Genomic DNA, 23,501 nt, shown 5'->3' with positions numbered 1-23,501 from the left:
TATCATTTACTATGAGAGTAATTTCTTCTCTAATCAAAACTGAAATTGTACCAAAGTACTGTAGTATAGTAGTCTCCCCAAACATTAGTTGTAGGAACCTTCACTGTTAGGGTAGTTTATTCGCTTCCAAATCCTGTTTGAAGACAATAGTGAGGGGCTGGCCTGTTGGAATCACTTTATCAACTGGAAGTTCTCTGAAGATGTTTATTAATTGATTATAATGTATATTGCATTTCTTATAACTGGCTAGTGGAAAGTGTGACAGGCAAAAAAAAGCAGCAGAGCACAGTGCTAAATGCCAGTCATATAACATGAACTCAAATAGGTGACACATGTATAAAAAGTCAAAGTAATACAACCAATAAGAGAAAACAGTTAAATAAATGGTTCTTTGTGGGCCACAGAATACTTCAGGTATTTATTGTAGACCTGTTGTTAATTCTTGAATATTATTCTTTATTCAGATATACATGTAATGTTTATTTGGATGTTTCCAATAACCTTTATTCTGGGTTGTGCAGCCTTGTGTCCTCTACTGTGTTGTTGCTGTGTAAAAACAAGTTCATTTGTTATTTATTTTTCATTTTTTTGAATTTTACAAGAAACTTGCAATTTACAATTTCTTGCAATAAATAATAAGTAATTGTGTCAAACTGAATTATTCATATACATTTGACAAAGTCTTGTATCTCTTTCTGTACATTATAAGAAAAACAAAAAAGTAAAGGAAAGTTTAGTAGTAGGCTAGATATCAGACATTAGTCAAGTTTAGTGGAAGGTTTGCAGCTATTGCATGTGATCTACACTTCGATAATAGAGCACTAGTTGAGGACAGTATTACTAAAGATATACTGTACTGTGTTAGCCATTATGAATGTAGTGAGAATTACAGCAAAATGACACCTTTTATTGGCTAACTAAAAAGATTACAATATGCAAGCTTTCAAGGCAACTCATGCCAATCTTCAAGCAAGATGTACAGTACACTGAAGAATTTGAGTAGTTATCTATTGATTGAAATTTTTTTTTCATATTTTTACATAGAAGAAGGGTGCATCTCTTTCCTATTGTGTCACAAAAAGTGAGCAAATTCAAACCATAAAATTGTCCACGATTTAGTAAACCATGTTGATAGAACAGTGGTGTTCTATGTGGTGTTACTCCAGAAAAGCTTTTGGAGGATAAGGGTTTATGGTGAACCCATAGTCAAAGGTCATACTCAAAACGCATGACCAAATGGAGTGGGCGCTGAAAGGTGACTCTCAAAGGTAGCTTCTTTCAGTACTTGCAACATTATGTACATTTCTGATATTTACCCAGTGTTTTATACAAATTGAGGAAGAATGTATTCTTTCGAATCCTGGCTTTCATTCATTGTATAACGATTTGATAGTTAGTCCCGTTCTGAAAACTACCAAACTGTGTGGTGTTTTGAAAGTGCTGGTATGATACTGATGACTTTTTAATAATGTCTGTATAAAAGGTAAATAAGAGAAAATTTATAAGTGAGTTAGGCTCCCTTTAATAAAAGTCTTTAACTTGCACATAGGGAAAGAAATACCATTGTAAGAAGTTCACTTTAGAGCAATGCTAAACAACATTTCAAAACATTATAGTTAATACATTTTTGAAGTTCTAAATACTATATAATTAGAAATGTTTAATACAAACCGGATTCCAAAAAAGATGGGACACTATACAAATCGTGAATAAAAACTGAATGCAATGATGTGGAGGCACCAACTTCTAATATTTTATTCAGAATAGAACATAAATCACGGAACAAAAGTTTAAACTGAGAAAATGTATCATTTTAAGGGAAAAATATGTTGATTCAGAATTCATGGTGTCAACAAATCCCAAAAAAGTTGGGACAAGGCCATTTTCACCACTGTGTGGCATCTCCCCTTCTTCTTACAACACTCAACAGACGTCTGGGGACCGAGGAGACCAGTTTCTCAAGTTTAGAAATAGGAATGCTCTCCCATTCTTGTCTAATACAGGCCTCTAACTGTTCAATCGTCTTGGGCCTTCTTTGTCGCACCTTCCTCTTTATGATGCGCCAAATGTTCTCTATAGGTGAAAGATCTGGACTGCAGACTGGCCATTTCAGTACCCGGATCCTTCTCCTACGCAGCCATGATGTTGTGATTGATGCAGAATGTGGTCTGGCATTATCTTGTTGAAAAATGCAGGGTCTTCCCTGAAAGAGATGACGTCTGGATGGGAGCATATGTTGTTCTAGAACCTGAATATATTTTTCTGCATTGATGGTGCCTTTCCAGACATGCAAGCTGCCCATGCCACACGCACTCATGCAACCCCATACCATCAGAGATGCAGGCTTCTGAACTGAGCGTTGATAACAACTTGAATTGTCCTTGTCCTCTTTGGTCCAGATGACATGGCGTCCCAGATTTCCAAAAAGAACTTCGAATCGTGACTCATCTGACCACAGAACAGTCTTCCATTTTGCCACACTCCATTTTAAATGATCCCTGGCCCAGTGACAATGCCTGAGCTTGTGGATCTTGCTTAGAAATGGCTTCTTCTTTGCACTGTAGAGTTTCAGCTGGCAACGGCGGATGACACGGTGGATTGTGTTCACTGACAATGGTTTCTGGAAGTATTCCTGAGCCCATTCTGTGATTTCCTTTACAGTAGCATTCCTGTTTGTGGTGCAGTGTCGTTTAAGGGCCCGGAGATCACGGGCATCCAGTATGGTTTTACTGCCTTGACCCTTACGCACAGAGATTGTTCCAGATTCTCTGAATCTTCGGATGATGTTATGCACAGTTGATGATGATAGATGCAAAGTCTTTGCAATTTTTCGCTGGGTAACACCTTTCTGATATTGCTCCACTATCTTTCTGCGCAACATTGTGGGAATTGGTGATCCTCTACCCATCTTGGCTTCTGAGAGACACTGCCACTCTGAGAAGCTCTTTTTATACCCAATCATGTTGCCAATTGACCTAATTAGTGTTTATTGGTCTTCCAGCTCTTCGTTATGCTCAAATTTACTTTTTCCAGCCTCTTATTGCTACTTGTCCCAACTTTTTTGGGATTTGTTGAGACCGTGAAATTTTGAATCAACATATTTTTCCTTTAAAATGATACATTTACTCGGATTAAACGTTTGATCTGTCATCTACGTTCTATTACAAATAAAATATTGACATTTGCCATCTCCACATCATTGCATTCAGTTCTTATTCACAATTTGTTTAGTGTCCCAACTTTTTTGGTATTTAAGTGAGAATGTGTTGTAGGTTTGTAAAGATGGGATTGTAGGGAAAGTTTTGATTTAACATAGCAACTGCACTGAATTCAGATTTTTGTCTTTTTTTTTTTTTTTTAATTCAACCATCAGATATTTGGTGGGTTTATAGTATTTTTCTCAAATGGAGATTGATTGATTTATTGTAGGCTTATATGAGCGCATCAGCATTTTGCAGTATTTCTTTGTTTGGGTTTTTTGGTGACAAATTTCTAGTAGTTATTCTTATTTTGGAAGCAGGCGACAAAGCTGGAGCTGGCAGAGTTAAAGATGCTAAGATTTGCACTGGGTGTCACATAAGCTGCAAGGAGATTCAGATCATTTACAATAGATTGCTTAATGATACAGCTGTTTCACTGAAATGACAACTAAGTGCATAGTACAACATTTTTTCATATTTCAACAGTTGGAGCACTGGCAGGTTAGGTTACTCACTCAAGATCATGTAATGAGTCATTGTTGAGGATTTATGTGGAATCCTTGTGCTTTACAGTCTAATGCTGCAGTAGAGTCTGCCAATTATATTTTTAAGCTATTAGTATCATAATCAATAGATTATGCTTAATATGACACTTCATTTGTTCATTGTCCTTCTGTTCATTCTTCCTTCCATCCATATATTCATCCATTTTTTAATATACTTAATCCAGATTAGTCTTGTGTATATTTGGGGGGGTTAGAATCTGTCCCGGCAGCTTTGGAAACATTACAAATAAATTGAGATGTTATTGGCAACGTTAGGTTTGATTTAAGTGGGTAATTGACTCACAGCACATTAGTTAACTTGGCTGCTTTTTAGTACTGTGCTTACATCTCACTCATAAATCAGCTCCTCATTTTTGCAGTCTACATTAATTTAACTCTTTTTTTTTTTTTGTAAACCCTTTGAGCTATTGGAACAGCAGTTTACACTGGATTCTCATACAGATGATAAGTATTGTGATCTCAGATGAACATAAGTGTGTGATTGTATAAAAAAATCAAATACAAAGGTAGTTTTAAGGCAGTGTTTTCTGTGATTGCAACTTTTCACCAGAAAGTGACAGATGCCTCTGGTTTGTAAATAACACACACAGTGCAAAACATATGTTGGGCATTTGCTGAAGTTAGCAGGTAAGTGTACTTTTGGAATGGTTCAAGCTCCTATTAAATATTGTTACGAGGCAAAATTGGTATGATTTACAGATTACAATGTAAATGTGACTTTCTCTTTAAATAATAAGTTGGAGAATAACTGTATTTTATGACCAAGTGATGAACTTCACACAATAAAATATATTAATTCATTTCTCTGCCTTTTTCTGTTGCATTTTTTAATATTGTAAATGTCAATCTATTGGTAAAGTCAAATTAAAATAGAATTTAAATGGTTAAGAGAAGCTGTGATCCTTTGTCATTGTGAAGCCTGACTTAATAATGACCAAATAACACATGCTAATTTAAGGCCTCTGAACACCACTAAACAATGTGAAGCCTGATATGCTAAATCAGGAATAGCACTGGATAGAAACTAAAGTTTTGACTTCAGTATTGATACCAGCTTTGAGACCTCAGTACCAGCACCAAAAGGGTTCTGAAGCAAATAGCTGATAGCTCCAAAACAACCCACCCCCGTATTACTCCAGCATCTTTGATACCATGCAAAATTGCACTCCTCTCTAACATGCACACTGCTTCCCTTCTGATAGCTGTGAAATCTGATCCCATCGAGGCAATGGAGTTGGGGAGGATAAGGGTTTCCATTAAATCCCGATCTCTTTCATGCAATATGGGTCCCCCATGAAGTCCCGATCACGCTTAAGCAAAAAGATGGGTGTCTCCATAAATTTCATAGTACCTCAAAGCAGTGGGTGGTGGTCCCCTGTACAGGCTGTGGTTTCATTTTGTGAATACTAGAAAATGGATGTTTTTCCACATGTATACAAAGCTGCTGCCAAAATCGAGGGGGGTGGTTGGGGGATTGGGAGGAAAGTTGACATTTACCTCTTGTACTGAAAATTCTGAAATGCTGGTACTGTGCCTTTCTTGTACCAGTATACCATGCAACCCTAGTACATAATGTGGTTATATATGTATATTTTCAGTCATTGTTACACAGTCAGTCAATAGTAGGGGTTAAACCTTTTCACTTATGAAGGTTATGATATGGCCTGGTTTTTCAATTGAATCTTGTCTATCTGCGATTAAAAAAAAGAAAATTAAAAGACAAGCATTACAGTGTAAGGTGCCTGCAAGTTTCTGAGAGATATGTTGTAGTGAAATGCATACCCATTTACTGTACACTGTTAAAACATTCTTATTCCCTCCCACAGAAATATAACACTAGTTGTTGTCAAATGTTTCAATATTTAGAAACTTAAAATTATAATACTGTTTCTTGTAACTGTTTTGAGGTTTTGGGATAGCAATTTTAGACTTTTGGACTTTTTTTTTTTTCCATGTGTATTTACTAGGTGATTCATTTGAGTTAAAACAAGACCAAACCAAAATAAAAATATTTTGTATATTGCTAGGCAATGCAGCTGATAGGTCTTTGTTTTTACAGTGAGAAGAAAGGACCCAGACTGGCAAAGTGGCTGAGTGTAAAATATAATTTGTTAATGTTTTACAAATAAAGAACAACCAATTTAGGAGTGACCAGTTCATAATAACATCAATAACAAATCAGCAATAAGGTTTGGTTTGGTACACTCATATTAGGGGTGTGCAATATTGGCAAAAAATAATATCTCGGTATTTTCTGGGACTTTGACGAAAATGATAATTAGACAATATTTTGCATCTTTTAAAAACATATTTATAAAAGTCTGTTGATGTAGCTTGGCCTTGTTAATAGGATATTACTAATGAGATTAATAGAAACAACAGTTAAGTAAAACAGGTCTTATTTACTTACTTAAAAATGAAGTAAAATAATATGAAAACATTAAAATCGGCAGTTGTAGTATTATTGAGATCAAACAGTGCAAGTAATAATAATACATTTTATTTATATGGTGCCTTTCCTGTGCTCAAGTATGAGTAAACCTTTTCAAAGTGGCCTACAGGATTTACACAATAAAATTTCAATAAGACCAACAAAACTATTATAATGAGAGCATTTTAAACAGACACTTATCCTTATTGTAAAGAAGATATGAATCTAAAGAGAATAAAATGGTTATTTACATTTACATTTATTTGCTTGGCAGATGCTTTTATCCATAAGCGACTTACAACAGAGGTAAACATAATTAGGGCCTGTTTGTTCAGCAAGTGTAGTAGGACATGTAACAAAAGTTGATTGCCACAAGTGAAAGCGGTAGTAACTAATAAATTTACAATCGATAAACCAGTTAAACAACAATTTAACCATCAATATGAAAGATCACAGAACATAGTTTTTTTTTTCTTCTATCAGTTAGACAGACAGTCAAAGAACAGATGGGTCTTCAATAGTTTCTTAAACGCATTGAGGGAGTTGGCAGTACAGATGGAGTTTGGTAGCCCAATCCACCAACTATGAACTACACAGAAAAAGAGTCTGGATTGAGACTTGATATCATGCTTTTCTGTGTTTGTTTTTTGAAATACCAGCCTAAAGACTTTTTTTTCTTCTTTGCTCCCTCCCTTGTGTAATCACTTGCTTTAGCTTCTGAAACTATAGGGTGTGCTGAAGCAGTTGAGTTGCCTGGGGTAGAGTTGTCTTCCTCTGTCGCCATGGACATGGGTTCTGCTGTAGCTGCTATTGTAATGGCTTTGATTATGTCATCATTATTGTAGTGGTATTTGTTTAAATGAACTGTTAACATGCTGTTTACATTATTACAGTTCATGGACTTTAAACCAAGTTAACACCTACAGTAAGTGTTAAACAAAAGACAGCAGAAAGAAACTCATTTTAAAATGTATAGCAACTTCATATTTTGGAGATTACGTAGCATTTTAAGAACCAATTGTTTTGGGGGGAAATGAAGAAGTGCTTTGGCAGATTGAATAAATAATTATGCAGTTGCAAACAGGATTGAATGGGGCGACAACTCCAAGCCACTCACATCTAACTATGCAAACGCAGATAACGCTACATGGGCAGGTCTGCTAACTCAGCTGTGTATGTGCATGAGATGAGCTCCATTTTCGCCCAATCCTGCTTCCTGCAGTAAGGGCCTTCTCTGCCCTACAATTGAGACTGAGAATGCACAGTAGTCTATCCTGTTAGATTACATGAGACAGTGAATGCTTGGACGCTAAAGGTGTGTTTTTGATTGTTTTTAGCAAAGTGAGTGACATATTTGATCATTTAAACTCGTACATCGTTAAAACAACAATTAAGATATCATTGTAAACAATACATCACACACTTCTAACTCATATATGTGGAGAATTGTGAGGCTGTGATCACTTACTATTTATTCTCATTTATTATAATGGAAGCAATTTGAAACTGCCATTTGTGCAGTGGCTGTTTCGAGGTTGTAGCAGCTCATCTTCAGTCACAGATTCTGCGGACATTTGAACCTTTTTATTTTTTATGGTTTTCTGGTGTTCAGTGATATGTTGTTGGGATGATAAAGCATTTTCAGTCTTTAATACTGTTCATCCAGAACAATTTCTTGTGCATAAGGCAAACTTAAGTTTGTAGTAGCCATTCTCTTCTCACAAAGCTATTCTTGCAAGAGGACTACATTTTTGAGCATAACTAGTGTCACAGTGTTCATCATGTTTACATCTCATGTAGTTTTCTGACTTTTCCAAATACAGACTGACTTCCATTTCTTATAGTTCTTTTTAGCCTTTTAATTAATGCTTTGTAAAGGTCTGGGAGTATTCAAAAGCCTTAAGCTTATATTTGGTATCATTATCAATGATTGTAAACCTGTTGTCAAGATACATTGTAGTCACTGTTATCCTTCAGAACCGGTATAAGTGAGAATGGAGTGGATCAGTGAGAATCCACAGAACCATTCTGGAATGGGAAAAGATTTAAAACTGACTTTAGATGCACTGAATTGTGAATTTACTGGGAGTTAAATTAAACACACCACAGATGTGCAAAGGGAATGCTAGAGAATCATTTTTGTGGCAAGCAGGCAAAAATCCAGCACTCATTCTGTAGTTAAAATTGTTTTTGTTTTACTAGGATTTAAACTCCTGTGTCACTGATTATTATAATCTGTTTGGAAGGTGAGTAATGTATCGGATCCTAAAACTGCTGCTTTCTTTTCTCTCTTAAATCTAATGTCAAATGCTGTATTGTACCCTAAATAAATACTGATGATTGCTTAACAATGATTGTTTGTAATTTCTTCTTCATCCAAGGTTATATTTGTGCCCTGGAATTGCTCTTTTAGGCATAGAGTTACTTCTACTGTTTGGCAAGGCATAGTGATTATAGAGAGGCACAGGTAACTACAAGTTTATGCATTCATATCCCACTAAGGTGTAACCCTGACCTTGTCAGTTAACCTGACTGTTTTCTACTCTGTAAAATAAATAAGTAAGTAGAGTTAAATTATTACTGTATGTTTTAATACAGATACTCATTTTTGAAGACAAATTCAAGTATTCACATGGTTCAATGCAGGGTCTGGTACATATATTATAATTATATGTGACTGAGTGATGTGCATGCTTGCTATTGATGAAAAAATTCTAGAAGAGACTGTGCATTCTGAGTCGTTGTAAAACACTTATGAATAATGATAAGGATACAGTTTTTTTACAATGTACATTTCCCCCCACCCTCACTTTTGGAGGTTTACTTGTTAGTTATTATTTTCATAAGTTTTTTTTTTTTTCAAAATTTTACATCTTTATAATTCACCTCTCCTACAATATTTTTCTCACTGTCCTGTCAACTCATCAGTGAATATTTGGTTTTATTGGAATATGTACCTAGATTATTTACAGTACTAACTTTCAATTACTTGATAGTCACCTGCCAATTACGTGTTCATAAGCAAATATATAACTTATACTGTATATATACAGATCTTAAATTTATTATGTGGCACAGAAGTGGATTTCCCCCTAGAGTTTAAATAAATTGGGTGATTTTATAGGCTTAGGGGGATTTCACTGTAGGTTTTATAAAGAGAGATAGAATCATCATGGACTTCAAAATTTATTTTGCCTCATGTATGTACTGAATTTGTTAAATTATATTTTCTGCCCAGTTGCTGAAAGATAAATACCGCTTAAAGCCAATACTAAACAATTCAAACATTATTATGCAATTGTCTTGTGAGTTAGTGAATATCCAAAGAATTTAAGATATTTTCGTTTGCACAAAACAAACCATTCTTCAAATCAGAGTTATTAGAAAATTACTTATTAAAAATTACTTGCCATATTTGTGACATTTTCTTTTGTGAGATTATATCAGTGTAAGGACAAGATATTACCAGGTTAGTAATAATCATAGAAGAAAATGGAAAAGGCAAATTTCAAATGTCACAAACTCCTGAAACTTTACTTTTCCAAAGCTTTCCTTCTTTTTCTAGAATTTAAGTCTCCCTTATAAATCAAACTTGTCAATATTAAGAGTTTTTTTTTTTTATTTTGCTGTTTTCAAGCCTCTACACTTAACAGATCAGACTTTGGTATTACCTACTGTGTGGCTGTGTTTTTATTCAGAATTTGCTATTGAACTGGACAACAGTCGTTACTCACAACTTGGGGCAGCATTACATTGGCTACTGTACCATCTAAATATGCTTTCAAATATTGCTTTCACCATGTTTGGCACATTTTTGTTGTTATACTAATGAAGGTTATTTTGGTCTCAGAAACCCAAAGAATGACCCAAAAATCTTGTTTACTGATTCATTTTTAACATAGAAGTATTTAATTTTAGCAGTCCTCATTCAATTCAGTGTTCCTTCCAATATCACAAGCCACAGTGGAGAACTTTGATCAGATAGTGGTGGCACAAAACGCCACCAGAGAAAACCAGAAAAAAGAAAGAGTATAATAAAGGTTAATAATGATTACAGATTTCTAAAGTTTATGATATTCATTGTCTCTACTATAAGTGTCACTAAAGATCAGCTATGAAAAAGCAGAATTAAAAAGTGGAGTCTTATTAGTCATTTAAAATGTTTGATCGTATTAGCCTGGTGTATTTCTGTTGGTAAGGCATTCCAGATTTTTAGAACATAACAGCAAAAGGCTGCTATACCACTTCTTTTATGCTTAGCACTTGGAATAATGAGCAAAACAGTGTTGAAAGATTTAAGATTAATAGGACAGGCACTCCAAAATATAAGAAGGAGCAAGATTATTCAGAGCTTTATATATTAAAATAATAGAATGTACTAAAATCAATTCTAAAGGACAGAAGTAATCAATACTAAGACTGGTGATATATGTTCAGGCTTTCTTTTGTTGGTTTAGATTCTTATTGCTGCATTCTGAATAAGCTGTGATCTATTGATGTATTTCTTAGGTAGTCCTGTTAGGATGGCATTGCAGTAATCTAGTCAACAAAAGTGTAAGTTAATTTTTCCGCATCTTGAGATGTTATAAAAGGTCTAATTAGTAAATATGTGATTTGAAGTTTAGGTCTGAGTCTATAATCACTTGTAAATCTTTTACTTTAGCCTTGATTTGTAGTGCCAAGTTCCGACCTTCAAATTAACTTCAAATAGCATTTGCTACAAATAAATACGTGCATACATATGTTCATGCATACATACATTCTCAAACATGCTAAATTCAGTTAAGGGTCACATTTTTTGCTTATGCTCAAATCGCCAATCCCAAGTCAACACTTAAATTTATATAATGCATTAACTACATGATTTAGTTTTGTTATATATCTCATGCCAGTTGCTGTCCACAACCTTGTGATTCAAAAAGCAGGTCCAGAAAGTGGATTGATGAGTGATTACTATGAGATGCAAAGAACTACAAACATTATAACAGTAAGTAAAAATCTTAAGAAGAATGAAATGAAGATGGTAGTACAAGTGGGGATGGACGGAGTGGAAAATGTAATATTGGTAGATATTAGGAGAAACCTGAAAAGGAATAAAAGTTTAGAACAAAGAACAATATACAGGTGCCGGTCATAAAATTAGAATATCATGACAAAGTTGATTTATTTCAGTAATTCCATTCAAAAAGTGAAACTTGTACAGTGGGATGCAAAAGTTTGGGCAACCTTGTTAATAGTCATTATTTTCCTGTATAAATCGTTGGTTGTTACGATAAAAAAAGTATATCAAATAGGAGACACACACAGTGATATTTGAGAAGTGAAATGAAGTTTATTGGATGTACAGAAAGTGTGCAATAATTGTTCAAACAAAATCAGGCAGGTGCATAGATTTGGGCACCGTTGTCATTTTATTGATTACAAAATATTTGAACTAATTATTGGAACTCAAATTGGCTTGGTAAGCTCAGTGACCCCTGACCTACATACACAGGTGAATCCTATAATGAGAAAGAGTATTTAAGGGGTCAATTGTAAGTTTCCCTCCTCCTTTAATTTTCTCTGAAGAGTAGCAACATGGGGGTCACAAAACAACTCTCAAATGACCTGAAGACAAAGATTGTTCACCATCATGGTTTAGGGGAAGGATACAGAAAGCTGTCCCAGAGATTTAAGCTATCTGTTTCCACAGTTAGGAACATATTGAGGAAATGGAAGACCACAGGCTCAGTTCAAGTTAAGGCTCAAAGTGGCAGACCAAGAAAGATTTCGGATAGACAGAAGCGACGAATGGTGAGAACAGTCAGAGTCAACCCACAGACCAGCACCAAAGACCTACAACATCATCTTGTAGCAGATGGAGTCACTGTACATCGTTCAACCATTCGGCGCACTTTACACAAGGAGATGCTGTATGCGAGAGTGATGCAGAGGAAGCCTTTTCTCCGCCCACAGCACAAACAGAGCCGCTTGAGGTAAGGCATTCATGCAGAGGAACAAGTACAACGTTCTGGAATGGCCATCTCAGTCCCCAGACCTGAATATAATTAAAAATCTGTGTTGTGAGTTAAAGAAAGCTGTCCATGCTCGGAAGCCATCAAACCTGAATGAACTAGAGATGTTTTGTAAAGAGGAATGGTCCAAAATACCTTCAGCCACAATCCAGACTCTCATTGGAACCTACAGGAAGCATTTAGAGGCTGTAATTTCTGCAAAAGGCGGCTCTACTAAATATTGATTTCATTTCTTTTTTGTGGTGCCCAAATTTATGCACCTGCCTGATTTTGTTTGAACAATTATTGTACACTTTCTGTAAATCCAATAAACTTCATTTCACTTCTCAAATATCACTGTGTGTGTCTCCTATATGATATATTTAACTGACATTTTGTATCGTAACAACCAATGATTTATACAGGAAAATAATGACTATTAACAAGGTTGTCCAAACTTTTGCATCCCACTGTATATTAGATTCATTCATTACACACAGACTGATGTATTCCAGATGTTTATTTCTTTTAATTTTGATGATTATAGCTGACAACTAATGAAAGTCTCAAATTCAGTATCTCGGAAAATTAGAATATCAATTAAGACCAATGCAAAAAAAGAATTTTTAGAAATGTTGGCCAACTGAAAGGTATGAACATGAAAAGTATGAGCATGTACAGCACTCAATATTTAGTTGGGGCTCCTTTGGCTTGGATTACTGCAGCAATGCAGCGTGGCATGGAGTCGATCAGTCTGTGGCACTGCTCAGATGTTATGAGAGCCCATGTTGCTCTGATAGTGGCCTTCAGCTCTTCTGAATTGGTGGGTCTGGTGTATTGCATCTTTCTCTTCACAATACCCCATAGATTTTCTATGGGGTTAAGGTCAGGCGAGTTTGCTGGCCAATCAAGAACGGGGATACAATGGTCCTTAAACCAGGTACTGGTAGTTTTGGCACTTTGTGCAGGTGCCAGGTCCTGTTGGAAAATTAAATCTGCATCTCCATAAAGTTCGTCAGCAGCAGAAAGCATGAAGTGCTTTAAAACTTCCTGGTAGATGGCTGCGTTGACCTTGGACCTCAGAAAACACAATGGACCAACACCAGCAGATGACATTGCACCCCAAACCATCACTGACTGTGGAAACTTTACCCTGGACCTCAAGCAACGTGGATTCTGTGCCTCTCCTCTCTTCCTCCAGACTCTGGGACCTTGATTTCCAAAGGAAATGCAAAATTTACTTTAATCAGAGAACATAACTTTGGACCACTCGGCAGCAGTTTTGTCTTTAGCCCAGGCGAGACGCTTATGACGCTGTCTCTTGTTCAAGAGTGGCTTGACACAAGGAATGTGACAGCTGAAACCCATGTTTTGCATACGTCTGTGCGTGGTGGTTCTTGAAGCACTGACTCCAGCTGCAGACCACTCTTTGTAAAACAAAATCCATTAAAAACTGTGGGGGAGATTCACAATCTTCTCCAGGGTGCGGTTATCCCTATTGCTTGTACACTTTTTTTTTACCACATCTTGTCCTTCCCTTCGCCTCTCTATTAATGTGCTTGGACAGAGAGCTCTGTGAACAGCCAGCCTCTTTAGCAATGACCTTTTGTGTCTTGCCCTCCTTGTGCAAGATGTCAATGGTTGTCTTTTGGACAACTGTCAATTTTAAGTCATTAATCTTCCCCATCATTGTGTAGCCTACAGAACTAGACTGAGTGACCATTTAAAGGCTTTTGCAGGTGTTTGGAGTTAATTAGCTGATTAGAGTGTGGCACCAGGTGTCTTCAATATTGAACCTTTTCACAATATTCTAATTTTCCGAGATACTGAATTTGGGACTTTCATTAGTTGTCAGTTATAACCATCAAAATTAAAAGAAATAAACATTTGAAATACATCAGTCTGTGTGTAACGAATGAATCTAATATACAAGTTTCACTTTTTGAATGGAATTACTGAAATAAATCAACTTTGTCATGATATTCTAATTTTATCACTGGCACCTATAATATGGAAGGAGAGAAATCAAGTGAAACAAGTGAGAATAAAGTATGGTAAATTGCTCTAAATTCAGTTTCAGAGGTTAAATGTAGGAACAGTTCTAGAAAGTGAGAGAGGGGTGTAATTACACAGTGAAAAGTAATAGATTTTTACTGCCTTTGTCTTGCTTGGACATTCCTTCGGATATACCCACACATTCTTTAAACGGTTGCTTCAGGCTACATCATTCTGATTTACTATGTGACAAGTGATGAGGCAGAATGTGGTTTTATTCTTAAGGATTGATGAAGAGTAGCTACTATCTCACAGGAAGTATACATACATATACATAATGTATATGAGTGTACATATGTACTATATTTTTGTATGACTTTATGTAATCTGGAGTTAGAGGTGTTGTCTAAGCCAAAAACTACTGTATTATCAAGTCAGGATCACTCTTTGAAGTCACCCTTTTATAATAGGTTTGTGTTTTGCCAGCGCCAGTTCAGTCTCTTCTAACACTTGACCTTCTAACAATGCGCTTACAGTGCTTTAATATAGATACATTTTAGAATGTGTATACTGTATATCTCTCTATTATATCACGAAATCTTGGGACAAGATGAGACTTTTTCAGAGAGACGAGACGTGACTTTCTCAGAGAGACACTTTCATGTCCCGCGAGACAAAGAGTAGATGACAAAGTAGAACATAGTGAAGAATTCAAAAACGTTTGGTGAGATACACATGCAGAGCAGGTTAGATACTCGTATAATGGAAGTACGAAAATTCAAAAGTCTCCAAAAAATGACAGTAAAGACCACATTAGCACCAACAAATGGAAAATATTACTTGGTGAAATAACGGAACAGCAAAAAGAGATCGAATATATTGTTCGGATTTAAACTTTAAGTCGGAGACTTGTAGATCGTCTAATTTGTGCTGTAATGAAGAGGTGTATCCATAAGAATTACAAGATTTGTTGTTTGGTGAAAGTGAAAGCGACTTGCTTCCAAAACATCATCTTCAAGAACTGACTGTTCTCTTGCTGTCTACTATATCTCACCTCTTGTCTACAGGTCTGAATCACAATCTGATTATTTCGGTGATCACCTAACAGGTAATGTTTGTGGTTGGTCTCCCCCTCTGCAAACATCTGCCACAGCCTCTCAGTTGCAAAAAGCAGATCACAGGCATGTTTTAGAGTACCTGTCAAATAATACAAAGAGTAGATGACACGTTTCGCCATAACTCGGGCTTACCAGGTGTACGCACCTTTGCTTCCCCTTGTGTAGATCAAACCTTGGACGTCAGTGCCACGGGGGCTGGTTCACTTACTTGACAGGTTGTAGATTGGAGTATTATATCCATAGCTCCAAATCACAGTCTGATTATTTGGGTGGTTACCTGCCTGGTCATACTTGTGGTTGGGTGGCCAGTCAGTAAATATTCACCACATTCTCTCAGTTGCGAAAAGTACCAGTCAAATAATACAAAGAGTACATAACACGTTTCACTCTATATGGGACTTATCAGGTTATCTAGTGTAGTACAAAGGATACCAAAAAGAATGAAAGATGTTATCTGTTCCATCTGTTTATAAATGGCTACTCCAAGACATTTACCAAATAATGCTTACATAGGAGATGCCCCAGACCTCAGCAAACAACTGGCACCAACCTGACCACCCATTCTACCTGGCTCAGTCTTCATAATCAGAAACTACAGCATGCATCCTCTCCAGAGCAAGCATTAACGTATCACATAAACCAAGAAACAACACTGCAAACAGTTCTTTTTAATGCCAAAAGCAAGAATCTGTAGCAGAGCCTAGAAACGCAGTGTACAGTATATCATGCAGTGCATGCCCAGCTGTATACGTATGTGGAACAAATGTCTAAAACACTTACAACACATATATAAGAACATTGCTTTGCTGTCAGAAGGAAGGACATACGGTCTCGGATATATACACATACTAATACTACTAGTAATATGCACATACTACTATTAATACAAACAAATACTAATTCAACCTGGGACACATGCAAGTAAAATTCAGGGCAAATACTAAGAGTGCCAGAAAGCTGGCTGAATCGAGGCTATCAAATTAAATCTCCATTAACAGACATTTGGACGTGAACCCAGCATATGCAGTCTTTAAAAAAAAAAAAAAAACATCCAAATAATGAAAAAAGACTTTAAGACAAATACTCTCCAAATTCCACCTTACTAAACCACCTCCATATACGCATCTACTCACCCCCCACTTTTCTATATATTGCCTTTGATTCCTGTACATCTAATTATTTTCCTCTGATGATGACACCTTTTATAGGTGTCGAAAAGCTCAGGAATAAAAGTCTATTTTAAGATGCGAGATTCATTTTCTCCCTTTGTTGATTTCTGGCTATAAATATGCAAATCATATCACAGACCTTCACTTATATATATCCTAAAGGGTAAAGTACTTTTTGTTTTTGTGATAGGTCACTATATTGGTATTTTATTTGTTTAAGTGGGTTTCTTAGCTTCAAAATACTTCTATTTTTCCATACAAGATATGGTCTAAAGCAGTAAGCAATGCTCCTTGTTAGTGTCAGTTTTAGGCCCTTGTGGAGACCTTTTCCTGCTGAACAGTTTCATTGACCAGGAGGCAGTCAATAGGTCCATAGGAAGATTTTACTGAACAGAACCCTGGGAAAGAGGGCTGGGAGTTAACGAGACACATTGTACACCACTTTACCTCAGAGTTGCCAGGAAATTGAATAACAGAACACATTGAAGGATTTCAAGACAAAGAAAATTGTCAAAAGGAGAAGCCTTTTTTCAAAGACAGGAGGGCAAGTAAAAGGTGGAGCAATTAGTCATTTCTGTGCTTTTTGTAGTTCTGAGAGAACTAAAGTTGTACATTTATCTTCTGACACAGTGGTGAAAATACTTACAAACAAGGGTCACTGCAAATGGAATGTCTGCAGTTTTACTTTGTGAGGAAATTGTGCCTCCCAGGATATGTTAGTAAGCTTTTTGTAGCATCCGGGGCAAATTTGAACTCTTAAAGACCACATTCAATATTAGTGTTATGTTTAGACTTTACAAAAGAAAATGAATGTATTACTTTGGAACATGCCTGTTGTTTTGTCTGTGGGTGTATAAAAAAAACTACAGTATGCAAATAATAGATCTCCTTAGATGTTGTGTGTATGTGTCTAAGTTTTGTTATATTAATGTCAATGTCAATTTATTTATATAGCACATTTAAAACAACATAGTAATGCTGTGGCCAAAGTGCTTTACAATAATAGAATAAAAGAAAAACAAAAAACAACATAAAAACATACATAGAAATAAAATATATGAACATAAAATAAGATACATAATAAATAGAAATAATGTTATATAATCACAAAGAGGAAACCATCAGTATTACTGAAGGTCACGGGATGTAAATGAATAGAAATGAGTCTTTAATCTCGTTTTGAACAGTTCAATTGTAGACGACTCCTTTATATGATGAGGTAAAGAGTTCTACAGGTGAGGGGCAGCAGCTGCAAAGGCTCTGTCCCCCTTGGTTTTACACTTGGTACAAGGGACAACAAGAGACAACTGACCAGAAGATCTAAGCACTCTAGATATAATTTTAATACAGTACATGTAATTATTCAATCTCCTGCCCGTCCATGTAATGTATAAAATACACACATGCACAGTGGGTAACAAAAGGATGGGTAACTGCACACATTTATTGAAATTTCAGCTTTTGTTGAGATAAATGCTGAATTAATCATGTCTTAAACAATGTCTTTTTACTTCCTGTACATGCTTCCTCAGTTGGTTTGCCCAGTTGATTTCATACAAGGGATGCTATTGTCAGGATGACTGAGAAGCTAACCAATCAGAGCACGCAGTTAAGTTCCTGTGTGCTGAATGCAGTGTTAACCAGGAAGTCTCGTCTCGCTCATTCAGCATCAACGTGTTTCGCTGTGTAAAGAGTTAACTTTTGTGCTCTTTTGTGTTTATCTTTGTGCGTAGTCAAGCCCTTTATTATGGCTCCAAAACAATCTGCTCCTGCTACTGCTTCAGGGGCCGTGCCCAAGCGCCAACGGAAGATGTTAACGATTGCCGAAAAGGTAAACGTTTTGCATTTGTTGAAGGAAGGAAAAAGCTACACTGCTGTAGGACGCCATTACAGCATCAATGAGGCCACGATTCTTTTTATTTAAAAAGTAGGAAAGGAATATAAGATCTACGGCCGCAGTGTCCTTTTAACCAGGGTGCAAAACGAGTTGTAAGTGGATGTAATAAGGCAGAGGTCTGGATGGAATCTGCTTTAGGGATTTGGATTGAAGACTGCCAGAAGAAGAACAACGGCAGTGCTACACAATCGCCTGAAGTGGCTACTTTGGAAGAACTGTAACGCTCTCCTTTGTTGTGCAGTAAAATTAAACTCATTGTTATCGGACAAGTCATTGTGTCATTGTTGGTGAGTAACCATAATTAATTTTCTACTTACAGTACTTAGTACATGTACGTACGTTTAGTGTCACTGTACACACATTTACTGTATACTATTTTTCTTGCATTGTACGTATTTATTGCTGGTGGCCTGTCTATCATAATGGCTGTAATATTTGTGATATCGGAGACACTCTATATCTTTAAAATAATATTTAGGTTTTACTGTATATAAACAGTGTGTTTATATACATAATTTCAATGAATCTTACCTAATATCTAAGAGAATACAAAGGGATTATGCTGTGTGACTCTGCGGGGCATATTTATAAACAGTGTGGGAGAGTTTATAAGGGCTTAAAATATATAAAAATAACCATACAAACATATGATTTCTACTTTGCGGATTTTCACCTATTGCAGCGGGGTCTGGAACGCAACCCCTGCGATCGAGGAGGGATTACTGTATTCATAGTAGCAAACAAAAGCTAGTTTTTCTCATTAAATATCCTTGAAATAACTGTCATAATTTGGAGTTTCCTTTTATTATTATAACATCTTTAAAAATGGCACCCTAAGGCGTATTTTCACTGTCAGTAAAGCTACCTTAGCCAACACGTTGCTTTTGTAAGCTGCTGGCTTTACACAATGTCTAAAACAAATGTGAAATGGATAAAAAAAAAACTATGGTTACATGTGTTATATATTTTCTGAAAGAAAGGGGGACAAGAATAATGTTTAGTTTAATTTTGTATCTTTCTCTTTGAACGCTGGCGCCCCACAAACTTGATCTTGTTTCCCATTTTTTAAAAACTGTAACCTATTCTTCTTGTGATTTGCTTTAAAATTTTGCTGTGTGTCATTGTTTTACTTTGTATCATAATTTTTTACATTTTTTTTACAAATGAAATGGATGAATATACTAATTGTTGCATTGTAATGCCTTTTTAGAATGTCCTTTTCCTGATTTATTAAGGAGGCACCAAAATGGTTTTGAGTAAGCAAAATATGCTTGAAATAATGCAAAAGGAGCATAAGCCATGGTTGGTTCCATGGGTCTGTGTGATGCAACTTCGAAATTTGAAACATGGTATGTTAGTTTAGTTCAGTGGGAAGTATCAGTTGGTTAAGTTAGCTAAATAAATAGATCTTGGAATAACATGCAGGACTAAACTAAACTGATTTAGTCTTTTTCTTATTTTACTGTTGAAGCAAAAATGAAACACAGGTTTTTTGCCATTCCTGCTTTTTTTAGGTTTTCTATGTTTGGCCAGCATCCAACTGGTCGAGGTAACTAAAATAAGAATTGCTGGAATTGAAAAGGCACTTTGAAACACTTTTAAAAAGTGATTTGTCAACCAAGCATAAGCAACTAGGGAATTATTTTAAAATTTGTTCTTATTACATTTTTACATCCACGAGTTGAGCAGTGAGGTAGAAAGATATGTCCCATAATGCATTGTAAAGGTTTGTGCATAGAAAACAGAAGACTCCCCATTTAAGTAATCACAATAAAAGCTAACTTATTGAAAAACACAAAAAGGTTGAGGCCTTTAAATATTTCTTAAATACTGTGACATTTGATCAGGTGTGTGTGCGAGATATATGCAGTGTGTGTATATACAAAGTCCAAGCAAACTTTTGTCTACCTATTTTTTGTGTTCTTGTCTCTCTGGTGAATTCTGAAACCTGATTTGCTGCACATTACCAATATAATGGAGAAGTTTGTCTTTTTGCTGAAATGTTCAAGTAAGGAAGTGCTTGTTTTTTTTCTCCTTAAGCAAAAATGATTTTTTTTTTAGCCAGAAGTACATTCAAAATGTTCTTGCTTGTTTTTATAGTGACTTCAACATGTGTGACACATGAATTCAAACTGTACACATTGAGAAAAGACACTTTAAAAGTGATTTATTATTTTAAAACTTGCTTTCTTAATATTATAAAGTTTGGGTTGGAAGTATTTACTTTTTATTGTTGTGCAATGTTGAATCATAGAGGAATGAATTGGTCTTTTTGACCTTGATCAACAGGAAAAGAGAGTTTGATATTAAAGTGAAAAAATAAAAAAGTAAAAAATATCAAAGTGGCAGGCTGGGTTGGTGTTCCTCGTTTTTAAAAAGGGGGACAATAGGGTGTTTTCCAGCTATTGGGGGAAATCACACTCCTCAGCCTTCCTGGAAAAGCCTATGCCAGAGTACTAGAAAAGAGATTCCACCCAGTCGTGGAACCTTGGATCTAGGAGGAGCAATGTGGATTCTGTCCAGGCTGTGGAATGGTAGACCAGCTCTTTACCTTCATGAAAATTCCCGAGGGGGCTTGGGAGTATGCCCAATCATCAGTTGTGATGGATAGCCGGCAGCTCATCCTGGCCGACACATCCAAGATGCTAGATGGCACCTTCCCTGCAGCATGGAGGTGCCCCGGATTCCTGCAGGGCACCATGGGAGATGGAGTTTGGCTTCACAACCCTACTGGGTACCGTGGGTGCCATCGTGGGATGCTGCAGGGAGACGCGGGGATTTTTATTTTCCCGGTAGCCCCGAAGTACTCCCAGGTCATGAGGATGGAATAACAGAAGTGCTTCCGGGCTCAAGAAAAAATATGTCTTTATCTGACCCGGAAGTGCTATGGAATCTCATGGACAGGAGGACAGGAGCGCTTCCTGGTCAAGGACTATATAAAGGACTATGAGAGACCCAGCAAGCTGAGCCGGAGTTGGGAGGGAGTGTGACGGAGCTGCTGGGAGTGGAGGATTGGTTTATTGTTAGTGGATTGAATTGTATTATTGATTATTTGTGTATTGTGGTGGATGTGGTGCTTTAGAGGCACTATATTGAAAAAAATTAAAATACCTTTTGGTGCTTTTAAACCAGTGTCTGCATCTGTCCATTGGGTTTCACGGGGCAACAGTGACCCCTAGAGTCCACTCATTGACACAATCTACATGTGTTTTGTGGTCTAAAAGAAAACATATCATTGTTTCTTGAGAGATTCTATCAGGGGTGCTGAGAGAGTATGAAGTTATTTAGTACCTGTATAATCACAGTGAGAGCTGTGTCTGCATACTCAGAAAAACGGATAGGAGGTGGAAAATGAAAGAATGTGAAAACCGATCTCTACAAAGTGATCTAAATTGATTACAAATATAGAACATAAATAATTGTTCACATAACTGTTCACCCAAGCAATGGTTATTATAGTTAACGAAAACTAAAATCAAATCTGAAACTATTATTAAAATTATTTCTCTAAACTGAAATAAAATAAATAACAAAACTGAAATGAAAAACTAAATAAATCTATTACAGTAGCTGAAAAGACTGACTGAAATAAAATAATAATTTACTAAAAATATTTTTAGTTTTAGTGACAACCGGACTTATGCAAGGGTTAACCTGGGCAGTAGGGTCCTGAAATTAATCAAAATATATTAATAATCAGCCATATCATACGTATTGCATATATATAGTATTGTTGCAATAGGCTGGCATCATGTCCAGGGATTTTTCCTGCTTTGCATCCAAAACTGCTGGGTAAGCTCCAGGTTTCCTGAGATCCTGCTCTGGATAAGCTAGTTTAGAAAATGTATATATTGCTCCTAATCTAAGATGCTGTTTCTGTCATTTTGTCGCTGGCCATACTCCTGTTACCTGCTCTTACTCTGCCCGTTAAAGGTTTACTGTTCTTATGCATGGTCTATTCACATCTCACTACTGTACCCTTAACCTTGACACTGCATGTTTGTCTTTCTTTGCTTCACTCAATACAGCTAGGTGGAGTCTGTACACTAATTCAAGCCTAAGAGTCCAGTTCTTCCTAAGCCCCCATGATTTTCATGATCACACCTGTCAGAACATGGTACACTCTTTTTTCTGAGTTTTGATATCTTTTCAGGTTTGTACGTGGTAAAATTCTGCCTATAAATTTTATGTGCCTGAAATGGAATCAGAAAATAAAGCCCAGCATGGGAGATTATTGACTATAATTATAAAGGTATTAATTGTAAGCATTTAATCTTGGTGCATATGTTGTGTGCTGTAGACATTTAGAGTAAAAAACACTCAAAACTTTAAAATTCACCTGAATTTCATCATAAATTGGCCCTTTCTGGGTAAGAGGGTAAGAAAAGGTAAAGAAGAAAAGTGCCACTGACAAAGAAAATATGTTAAAAATGAATTGTATAAAATTGAATAAAATTGTATAAAATTATTCATATTGTCAGAGAAAACACTGAAAATCTTTTGTCCTCTTGCCTGTTAAATAAAGGTTTAGGTGAATTACCAAGTTACAGATTTTAGTTTTTATTGCATTTTTAGAAAGTGTCACCACTCTTTTGAAAATTGGTTTTGTATAAGGAGATAATTTATTTACCAAATATATCTGTTGAAAAGGAAATCTAAAGAATAAGACAAGTGTGTCAAAATGAATTCTTTTTAGTTTTACTTGAAATGTAAAACTAAACAGCCATCGAGAATCATATCTGAAAACATCTTATATACAGAGGCTGAGAAAAAAGTAAATCTGACATAATAAGCTGTAAAGTGCCTTACCCAAGTACTCACCCAAACTGATAGAGACAGGGACCTGTACACACATACAGGGTGTCTGCCAAAGGTGCACCTGCTAAATAATGAGTTGGGTTCAAGGTTATTATAGTTTTGCCTTTTTATATTAGTATTTATTTCCACTTAATGGGTATGGATACAAGTTAAATGTTAGTGGAAGTTTACTGTATAACATGGTTTACTATCTGGCTTTGTTTTCACAAAGTACTCCTGAGCCCATGTGGCTATATCTGTCACGTAGCATGATGGTTTTTAATGCAATACCACCTAAAGGCTTGAAGCAGTGGTTTGTGGCATTTGCCTTTATG

General features: G+C 36.1%; 1 protein-coding gene across 1 annotated transcript in view; it reads left to right on the top strand.

The window, feature by feature from the left end:
* Positions 1 to 23,501, top strand: part of LOC120522948 (prostaglandin F2 receptor negative regulator-like) — a 125,516-nt gene that overhangs the window by 2,110 nt on the left and 99,905 nt on the right. The window lies entirely within an intron of this gene.

Source organism: Polypterus senegalus, chromosome 2, assembly GCF_016835505.1.
Source record: "Polypterus senegalus isolate Bchr_013 chromosome 2, ASM1683550v1, whole genome shotgun sequence".
NCBI classification, from domain to species: domain Eukaryota; kingdom Metazoa; phylum Chordata; class Cladistia; order Polypteriformes; family Polypteridae; genus Polypterus; species Polypterus senegalus.
Note: the sequence above shows the minus strand (reverse complement) of the source record. Positions and strands in the feature narration are given on the sequence as shown.